The sequence below is a fragment of the Pelodiscus sinensis genome, chromosome 2 (assembly GCF_052426305.1).
Source record: "Pelodiscus sinensis isolate ZL-2025 chromosome 2, ASM5242630v1, whole genome shotgun sequence".
Lineage (NCBI taxonomy): Eukaryota > Metazoa > Chordata > Testudines > Trionychidae > Pelodiscus > Pelodiscus sinensis.
In genome coordinates this window covers 74,580,519-74,589,763 of record NC_143053.1, presented here as the reverse complement: position 1 = coordinate 74,589,763, position 9,245 = coordinate 74,580,519, and the positions used below count along the sequence as shown (strand labels likewise).

Here is a 9,245-nt window from a genome sequence, read left to right as displayed (position 1 = left end):
AATACCTAGAAACCATCTACTTCAAGACAGACCCAAGAAAACCAACAATAGAACACCACTTGTCATCACCTACAACCCCCAACTTAAACCTGTCCAACACATTATCAAGAAACTACAGCCTATATTGGAACAGGATACCATACTCAAAGAGGCTCTGGGAGACAGACCCATAGTCTCCTATAGACAACCACCTAACCTCAAGATGATTCTTACCAACCACCACAGGACATACCACACTAATACCAACCCTGGTACCTTCCCTTGCAACAAACCCCGTTGCCAGCTTTGTCCACATATTCATTCTGCTGATACCATTATTGGACCTAACCAAGTGAGTTATAAGATCAAGAACACATATTCCTGCGCATCCAGAAATATAATCTACGCTATCATGTGCCGAAAGTGTCCGTCTGCTATGTACATTGGACAAACATCTCAGACACTTCGCCAAAGGATTAATGCCCACAAAACAGATATTAGACAAGATCACAAAGAGAAAACAGTTTCTTGCCACTTTAACCAGAAAGGACACTCTCTAAATGACTTAGCCACCTGCATTCTGCTACAAAGACCTTTTACATCTGCACTTGAAAGGGAATCCTCTGAACTGTCATTCATGTTAAAATTCGACACTTACCACCAGGGACTTAACAAGTCTTTGAACTTTCTCACCCATTATCAAGACAGTTTCCCCAATTATCACCTGTAATACCATTAACTCACAAACATCCCACTCTCCCTACCTTTAATACCAGCAATTCACAGACACTTACCTTCCTTCCTCCCCCTTCCCACCCCCCCGCATCCTCCTTCTGTTCTGCAATGTGATTTGTCCTTTTCATATTTGTTCATTTTTTTAAATTGTATCCTTTGGTATATATGGTTGTGACTACTTTCTTCCACTATTTGATCTGAGGAAGTGGGTCTGGCCCACGAAAGCTCATCATCTAATAAACCATCTTGTTAGTCTTTAAAGTGCTACATTGTCCTGCATTTTGCTTCAACTACCCCAGACTAACACGGCTACATTTCTATCACTATTCTACATGCAAGGCACTACATTTAGCCGTTTGGAATGGAAATCCATCAACCATATGAAGAAACTCGCACAGATACAGACAGACATCATCTTTCTATCCAAGTGCAAGAAAATGGACATCGTACCCAAAGGACTGAAAGTGAACAATCCACTAAGATCAACATACTTCACTGACTACAGTGAAAGACTCTGCCTCACACTATCCAAGAAATTAAGAAACCACCTGATAAGTATTTTATACAAGAAACAGAAAACCATCAAGAATGACATTTCTAACTTAGATCGTCTCATCTCAAGACAAACATCCACACCGACTGACACCTTGCAAGACTTTTGTTCCACCAGACAAGAAATCTACTATACACACTTCTATTCCCTACAACAAAGAAAAGACAATAAATTTTCTAACCTGCTCCATACCACTGGCTACAACAGCAACTGCCTCAACCCACCGAATAATATTGTTAACCTCTCCAGCTACAAACTCAATCCAGCAGAAGAGTCTGTCTTGTCCCGGGGTCTCTCTTTCTGCCCCACGTCCCCCACAAACTGGATACAATTTTGTGGTGACCTTGAGGCTTTTTTTCGCCGCCTCCGTCTCCGAGAATATTTCCAAACCACCACTGAACATCAATCTGATCTACCAGATCCCCCCTACCAACACCAAAGGAAAAATAATTCTATATGGACTCCCCCTGACGGTCGGAATTACAATCTGGATTTCTATATACACAGCTTCCGCAACAACGCACAGACTGACATTATTCACAAACGACAACAAGCGACACACAATCTTAGCCGCGCTGAACACCATGCCATCCAGAGTCTCAAAAACAACCTGGACATTGTAATCAAACCAGCTGACAAAGGGGGTGCTGTGGTCATTATGAATAAGGCCGACTATAACCAGGAGGCAACCAGACAACTCTCGAACACCACATTTTACAAACCTCTCCCCTCTGATCCCACCTTGGACTACCAAAAGAAACTACACTGTCTCCTTAAAAGCCTCCCCACAGCTACTCGGGAACAAATCCTCACAGAATCACCTTCTGACCCCCGACCAGGATTGTTCTATCTACTTCCCAAGATCCATAAACCTGGGCACCCCGGACGTCCCATCATCTCTGGTATTGGCACGCTCACTACTGGTCTATCCAGCTATGTAGACACTCTTCTCAAACCCTTCGTAACCAATACCCCCAGCTATCTCCGAGACACTACTGACTTCCTAAGGAAATTACAAAACATCGATAACCTCCCCAATAATACCATCCTTGCCACCATGGATGTAGAAGCTCTATATACCAACATCCCACATGAAGACGGATTACAAGCAATTAGAAACACTATCCCAGAGGACACTACTGCCAACCTGATAGCAGACCTATGTAACTTTGTTCTCACCCACAATTATTTCCGGTTTGAGAACAACTTATACCTCCAGATCAGCGGCACAGCCATGGGTACACGCATGGCCCCACAGTATGCTAACATCTTTATGGCTGACCTAGAACAACGTTTCCTCAACTCCCGTCCCCTTTCACCCCTCCTCTACCTACGGTACATCGATGACATCTTTATGATCTGGACACATGGCCAAGAAACACTGGAGATATTCCACAGGGATTTCAACAACCTACACCCCACCATCAACCTCAGCCTGGACCATTCTACACGAGAGATCCACTTCCTGGACACCACCGTACAAATCAACAATGGAAAATTAGACACCACTCTCTACAGAAAACCCACTGACTCATACAGTTACCTACATGCATCCAGCTCCCATCCAGAACACACCACACGATCCATCGTCTATAGCCAAGCCCTTCGATACAACCGCATCTGCTCTAACCCCACTGACAGAGACCAGAAGCTTCAGGATCTCTACCAAGCATTTATAAATCTCAACTACCCACCCAGAGAAACAAAAAAGCAAATTGAAAGAGCCAGACGAATACCTAGAAACCATCTACTTCAAGACAGACCCAAGAAAACCAACAATAGAACACCACTTGTCATCACCTACAACCCCCAACTTAAACCTGTCCAACACATTATCAAGAAACTACAGCCTATATTGGAACAGGATACCATACTCAAAGAGGCTCTGGGAGACAGACCCATAGTCTCCTATAGACAACCACCTAACCTCAAGATGATTCTTACCAACCACCACAGGACATACCACACTAATACCAACCCTGGTACCTTCCCTTGCAACAAACCCCGTTGCCAGCTTTGTCCACATATTCATTCTGCTGATACCATTATTGGACCTAACCAAGTGAGTTATAAGATCAAGAACACATATTCCTGCGCATCCAGAAATATAATCTACGCTATCATGTGCCGAAAGTGTCCGTCTGCTATGTACATTGGACAAACATCTCAGACACTTCGCCAAAGGATTAATGCCCACAAAACAGATATTAGACAAGATCACAAAGAGAAAACAGTTTCTTGCCACTTTAACCAGAAAGGACACTCTCTAAATGACTTAGCCACCTGCATTCTGCTACAAAGACCTTTTACATCTGCACTTGAAAGGGAATCCTCTGAACTGTCATTCATGTTAAAATTCGACACTTACCACCAGGGACTTAACAAGTCTTTGAACTTTCTCACCCATTATCAAGACAGTTTCCCCAATTATCACCTGTAATACCATTAACTCACAAACATCCCACTCTCCCTACCTTTAATACCAGCAATTCACAGACACTTACCTTCCTTCCTCCCCCTTCCCACCCCCCCGCATCCTCCTTCTGTTCTGCAATGTGATTTGTCCTTTTCATATTTGTTCATTTTTTTAAATTGTATCCTTTGGTATATATGGTTGTGACTACTTTCTTCCACTATTTGATCTGAGGAAGTGGGTCTGGCCCACGAAAGCTCATCATCTAATAAACCATCTTGTTAGTCTTTAAAGTGCTACATTGTCCTGCATTTTGCTTCAACTACCCCAGACTAACACGGCTACATTTCTATCACTAGCTACCTATAATGATTACCAAACAAGAATGCTTATAGTAAAGAAACACTGAAACTCATTCCTAAAAGTACATTAAGACTTTTGTGGGTTCCCCACCACTGCCAATTTTGCTCTAAAGCTAAAGTTGAGATGCGTGACATCGTTGTTTGAAAACCTCCCACAAATCCTCATGCTGGTTTTCAGAATTGTTTTTTCATCGCAGAGAAGGTACAATTTGGTTGTGACAGTGAAATCTGGGAATTGAACTAACTCTGAATGAGACCATTTTATTTAAGGTATTCTTTCTTTTCCTCAAAGGTAAATAAAAGTGAAGGGCATTGGAAGTCTGTCAGTTTTGTAAATATGAAACTTACAAAGATTAATTGTAATGCAGCACACAACTCGGTAGGCTATTGACACCAATCTGTAAGCAAACTGGTATGTTTTCAAACATTTAGATATGCTACTCAGTAATACCATACGCAGTATATAAAATATACTGGCTCCTATATAAGCTAAATATAAGGGCTCCTATTCATGTTGCAGCATCCATCAGGACCTCAGGTCTATCGCATGTAGAGCAAGGAAACAGCTGTCTAATTTTATGCAATACTGTGAGGGCTGGGAGTGTTCAGTATTCCAGATTCCTCACAGCATAGGTTGGTCTACTCTAAACTAAGGTAAAAGTCTTCTTCTTTGTCCTTAGCTCCTATGGGAGCATAGGCTATTAACAATTTCTTTCCAAGCCTCTCTGTCGTGCCACCTTTTCTAATTCTCTCCAGCTTTTGCCCGTTTTCCTCACATTCACATCCAGGTCTCTTCTCCAAATATTCTTTGGCCTTCCTCTTCCCCTTTTTCCCTGTGGGTTCCAGGACGGGGATTGTCTGGTAATGCTAGTTGGTGGCTTCCTCAGTGTATGGCCAATCCATCGCCATCTTCTTCTCAATATCTCTTGCTCTGCTGGGCACTGCCCTGCTCTTTCCCATAAGCTAATGTTTGTAACCTTGTCAGACCACTTCAGGCCAATGATCTTACGCAAGCATTTATTAATAAAATGTTGCAATCTTTTGATGTTTGTCCTTGTTGTTCACCATGGTTCTGAGCCATATAGAAGTACTGATTTTACATTTGAGCTGAAGATCCTTATTTTGATCTGTAGCTTGATCCCTCTTGAATTCCATATGTTCCTCAAAATAATAAAAGAACCTCTTTCCTTCTGTATTCTGGTCTTAATATCTTCATCAGTACCTCCCACTGATTAATACAATACTACCTAAATAGGTGAAGGTATCAACTTCCTCCAGTGTAATTCCTCTCAGGACAATTGGGCTGCTGTTATTTGCTGCATTCACCTTCATGATCTTGGTCTTCCCCTCGTGGATCTTCAATCCCATCTGCTATGAAATCTTGTCCAGCTTCACTGTTTTATTTTGTATTTGAAGTTGATTATGTGACAGAAGAGCTAGGTGATCTGCAAAATCAAGGTCTTCTAGCTGTTTAAACAGGGTCCACTGGATTTCATTCCTCTCATTAGCTGTTGCTTCTCTCATGATCAAATCAACAGCCAAAAGAAAGAGGAAGGGGGACAGCAGACAAGCTTGCCGATCATCAGACTTTATTCTAAAGGGTTCTGTAAGCTGACCCTCATGCAAGACCCTACAGCTCATATCTTCAGGTCTTTATGAGATTTATGAGCTTCTGAGGGATACAGTAGTGCCATAATAATGTCCACGTTTCCCTATCCAAGTTGTCGAACATTTTTTCATAGTCCACAAAGTTGATATACAAAGAAACATTCCATTCTAAACATTGTTCAATAATTATGTGCAATGTGGCTATCTGATCTATACAAGATCTATTTTGACAAAAGCCTGCTTGTTCATCTCTTTGCTTGGAATCTATAGTTTTCTTGAGTCTTCTAGAATTACCCTGGTTAATACTTTGCCTGGCACTGACAAAAGCATGATTCCTCTATAATTCGTACATTCTTGTAGGTCACCTTTCTTTGGCAATTTTACTAAATATCCTTCCCTCCAGTCTCTCAGTAATTCTTCCTTTTCCCAAATGTTACCAATGAAACTGTGGAGAATTTCTGTTGATTTATCTATGTCCACCTTTATACCTTCTGCTGGTATTTCATCAGGACCTGAAGCTTTTCCCTCTTCTTAGAAGTCAAATTGCTCTTCTTTACTTGGCTTGCTACAATCAACCAAGAGATCTTCTGTAGCTGGCTGGATTTCTGGGGGATCTTCTAGAACTGGTCTGTTTAGAAGTTCGCTAAAATGTTCTACCCATCTTTCCATCTGGTGTTCTATGATTGTAATCTTTCTCCCCATTGTATCCTTGATGGGTCAGTTATGTTGTAAATATTTTCCTGAGAGTTTCTTGGTTGAATCATACAGGACCTTTCATATTTCCTGTAACTGCTGCTTCCTCAGCTTCTTTTGCCAAGTTGTCAATATAATTTTTCTTATCTGCTCTAATACTCTTCTTACCCCCTTTGTTTGCATTTGTATAGTTCTCTTGGGCTATAATTTTGGCAGCTCTGGTTTTACTATTATATAAGAATACTTTCTTCTCTCTCCTCTCTTTGATCCTCCTAGGTGTTTCCACTGATATCCACTCTCTGTGCTGACGTTCCTTTTTGCCTAAGACTTCTTCACAAGTACTGGTCCAGGCATTTTTTATTTGTTGCCACTGGCTGTTAATGCTTAAATTTTTATCTAGATGTTCCAGCACTTGATATTTATTGCTAAGCGTGATACAGAACTTTTCTTTCTTTACCTGGTCTTTTAAAATTCCTACATTATAACATGGTCTATAGTTTTGTATAGTCCTGTTCGTTCGTAATTTTAGCTTCAATTTGGTCATCAGTAGATAGTGATCTGAGGCTACATCAGCTCCTCTGTATACTTTAACATCCTGTAAGGATTGTCTAAATTGTTGATTAATGCAGAAGTGGTCGATCTGAATCTGTGTTTGATGATCGGGGGATATCCATGTTGCTTTATAGATGTTCTTATGTGGAAAAACACTTCCTCCTATGATAAGTTGGTTAACTGCACAAAAGTTAGCAAACATTTCTCCATTTTCATTCATAACTCCTAACCCATACTTCCCCCTGGTCTCTTCATATCCTGTGTTGTCATCTCCTATGTTGGCATTAAAATCGCCCATGACTACGATGACATCTTTTGGTTTTGTCTTGTCAAGCACATGCTGTAGTCTGTTATAAAATTCTTCTTTTATTGATTCCTCTTTATCATTTGTCGGTGCATAACACTGGATGACGTGCATATTAATTTTCCTGTTTATGGTCCTGAATTTTGCAAGGATACTTCTTGGCCCTGCAGATTCCCATGCTATAAGAGCTTCACGTGCCTCTGGTGGTGCATTTTCCTCTTCATGGCCCGAGTAGCGCACTGTTTCCCCTGATGAAACTTGTACCTTACCTGACTGTACCCATCTTGTCTCACTAATTCCCATGATGTTTAGCTTGTATTTGTTCATTTCTCTTACTACCTGGACTGTCTTACCTACCCTCCCACATTGTTCGCACATTCCAGGTGCCTATTCTGGAAATTGTTCTTGCTGAAAGAAGGAGAATCAGCAGTTCAGTATTCTTTTGGGTATGGCTGTCCCGCATCATCTTTGAGGGCCTTTTTTAGTCAAGGAAGGCTGGCTTGCTATTCAAATTGAAATTGTTGATGTTTTTGTAGCATATGTTTATTTTTACAGGATGGGGTTGCTAGCCCCATGCCCAGCCCTCCTCAGTCACCTCTTACAACATGCTTGGAAGGGTACAGAGGTCCTATTCTTACTTCCCCATAGGACCCCGAGAACCTCACGGGGTAAGATAAAAGTATGTTTATAAAATGTATTATCTAACTTGTTGAAGAGCTCTAGCCAAAGCAAGTTGTCTCTCAACATGTATTAGCTATAGACAAGCCCACCAATGGGGAGGGAGGCCAAAAGGGCAGTTGTCCGGGGGAGCTCAGGTTACCTGCCACTACTGCTGTTACTGCAGCAATGGAAGTGGCCTGAGCTCCCAGGCCTTTACATTGCCAGCTGAGCACTGCGCTGTGCACTCCACACAGCTCAGGGGGGTGATTTGGTGGTGATGGGGGACTTCAACTATCCAGATATATGTTGGGAAAATAACACCGTGGGGCACAGACTATTCAATAAGTTCTTGGACTGCATTGGAGACAACTTTTTATTTCAGAAGGTTGAAAAAGCTACCAGGGGGAAGCTGTTTTAGATTTGATCCTAACAAATAGGGAGGAACTGGTTGAGAATTTGAAAGTGGAAGGCAGCTTGGGTAAAAGTGATCATGAAATCACAGAGTTCACAATTCTAAGGAAGGGTAGAAGGGAGAACAGAAAAATAGAGACACTGGATTTTGCGAAGGTGGATTTTGGTAAGCTCAGAAAGCTAATAGGTAAGATCCCATGGGAAACACGACTGAGGGGAAAAACAACTGAGGAGAGCTGGCAGTTTTTCAAAGGGACATTGGTAAGGACCCAAAAGCAAGCTATTCCACTGCATCAGAAAGATAGAAAATATGGCAAAAGAACGCCTTGGCTTAACCACGAGATCTTGCATGATCTAAAAATAAAAAAGGAGTCATAAAAAAATGGAAAGTAGGACAAATTACAAAGGATGAATATAGGTAACCAACACAGGAATACAGGGGCAAGTCTAGAAAGACAAAGGCACAATATGAGCTCAAACTAGCTATGGGAATAAAGGGAAACAAGAAGCATTATAAGCAAGAGGAAGACCAAGGACAGGGTAGGCCCACTGGTCAGTGAGGAGGGAGAAATAGTAACAGGAAACTTGGAAATGGCAGAGATGCTTAATGACCTCTTTGTTTTGGTCTTCACTGAGAAGCCTGAAGGAATGCCTAACATAGGGAATGCTAGTGGGAGGGGGTAGGTTTAGAAGGTAAAATAAAAAAAGAACAAGTTAAAAATCACCTAGAAAAGTTAGATGCCTGCAAGTCACCAGGGCCTGACGAAATGCATCCTAGAATACTCAAGGAGCTGATAGAGGAGGTATCTGAGCCTCTAGCTATCATCTTTGGAAAATCATGAGAGACAGGAGAGATTCCAGAAGACTGGAAAAGGGCAAATATAGTGCCCATTTATAAAAAGGGAAATAAGAACAAGCCAGGGAACTACAGACCATTAGTTTAACTCTGTGCCAGGGAAGATAATAGAGCAGGTA

The 9,245-nt window shown here is 41.6% G+C and overlaps 1 pseudogene; it reads right to left on the bottom strand.

Annotated features, from left to right (window-relative positions):
- Positions 1-4,044: 4,044 nt before the first annotated feature.
- On the bottom strand, positions 4,045-8,107 carry LOC149525293 (uncharacterized; annotated as a pseudogene).
- Between the last annotated feature and the right edge of the window lie 1,138 nt (positions 8,108-9,245).